The following is a 1,966-nucleotide window of genomic DNA, read 5'->3' on the forward strand; positions in this document are numbered from 1 at the left end:
TAAAAATCTCTTAGAACTAATTATTTTGTAGATAAAAATTCTGCAGCAGAGAGAGATTGTCACAGGATCTAGAGAATTTAAAAATTAGGAGCAGAACTCAGGCGTTTTGACTTTGAATATTGTGACTTTCAATATATTGTGCATTAGAACATAGTAAGTGCTCCATAGAGACAAATTGACTTTAAGACATCACTTCAGTCCCTCCCATGAGCTTACCTGATACCCATAGGCTATGTCCACTTTCTGATTGTACAAGGTTCTCTTTAAAACACAAACAATTCAGTGTTCGGAGGGAGCTGGAGCTGCACCAGTGACATGGAGCCTCTGTACCAGCAAACGCACAAGCAGGTGCATTAGATCCAGTCTCACATGGGATTCCTGGAGACTGCAGATAAGCAGTCTGCACTTAGAAAACGAAATCCAAGCAAGCATAGACCAGATAGATATTCAGCCATCTAGAATGTTTGGATGTTTTGTCCAGCAAGGAGCACCCTAACAAAGACAGAGTGCCAAACTTCATATTGGCCATTTAAAGTATGGTGTCCAGCAACTGCAGCATGCTCTCAGAAATTTCCAGCATCATGATACACAAGGGAGCAGCAGGAGAGGCAGCAAGATGAGCTTCTGTCTCGAACCTTCACGGTCAATGACTCTGACAGACCATACCAATCACTGCAGTTTAACTCCTCCCTCCAGAAAACTTTCCTGGGCTTGGATGACCTCACTGGAGGTGGGCACAGTATTCTGGGGGGACTGAGGACCCAGAAACTAACCTTGAAGGGGACTCAGAAGAGGATCCTTGGCATTGCCAGCATGCTGGGCTTGTCCAACACAGTGATGCAGCTCATCGAGGGGTGGGCTTTCCGGGACAAATACTTCATGATCAAGGGGATGATGCTCATCTGTGTGGCCATGTTCCTCATGGTGCAGAACCTGACATGAGCTAGCTAAGCCCAGCCTCTGGACAACGTTCCCACTGCATGAGTGTGTGAGTTTCTGTGCATGAAAAAGAGAGAGGGGCCCAGAGGCCATGTTTTGAAATGTACATCTGTCTTAACTGTGAAAACCACTCAGAAGTAATTGTGATCTGTAAAATACATAAATAAATGATAAATAATAAGTAAATAAATAAATAAATAGATAAATAAATAAATATAAATAAATCACAAACAATTCTGTCTCATTGTATGGGGGAAGTTGTTTTATGATGAAGCTTGAAATTTTACTTTTTGGTTTGAAGACAGTCTTAAGAAATGGACAATGAGAAACCCTGGACAATTAAAAAATCCAAATTGACTCTGAGTGGCAAATGGGGTGGAAACTAGATTGGTTGACTCAAATGAATCCTGAATTCCTAAATTCAGCGGGAGAGACCTTACTCCCAACTCCTGGAGTAAACCCAAAATGGCATAACTCAATCAATGCATTCTATGATCTACTATCCTTGGCCTAAATGGGACACATTAGGACTAATACAATTCAATTCCAAACTTTTAAGTGAACTATTGTTGACGTAGAAGCTTTTATCTTTTTGCAGGATTTGAATTTAGAAACATGTTTCAATGGGAGAATTCTTAGTTACATGATCCAATAATTTTCTTTATTCTTTGAAGTATATTGCTGTGTTTTGTTTTGTTTTTTAGATTGTAATTCAAAGCACCCTATTTGATACATTAGGATATAGCACAAGGAGTTGGTTGTCTTCTCTTAAAGCCAAAAGAACACCCCTAATCTTGGCAGAGCAGTAACCTCTGCTGTCTCTTCCTAAGTCCTTTGATTACATTATAATGATTCAACTAACTGCCACTGTTATTCACTTCTATTTACTTTCATCTTGCTGACTAAAAAAAGTGGAAAGCTAATGTAGTTATCTTTTCTTTTAAGAAAGTGACTACTGATAAAAAGATATTCTCCAAAGAAGAAACATTCATAGATTCTTTTGGGTTGTACTGTATCTCTTTTTCAA

General features: G+C 39.2%; 1 pseudogene; it reads left to right on the top strand.

Moving 5' to 3' along the window:
- Positions 1-315: 315 nt before the first annotated feature.
- LOC107545204 (Golgi SNAP receptor complex member 2 pseudogene) lies at positions 316-942 on the top strand (annotated as a pseudogene).
- The last annotated feature ends 1,024 nt before the right edge of the window (positions 943-1,966 follow it).

Source organism: Miniopterus natalensis, chromosome 2 (assembly GCF_054644295.1).
Source record: "Miniopterus natalensis isolate mMinNat1 chromosome 2, mMinNat1.hap1, whole genome shotgun sequence".
NCBI lineage: Eukaryota > Metazoa > Chordata > Mammalia > Chiroptera > Miniopteridae > Miniopterus > Miniopterus natalensis.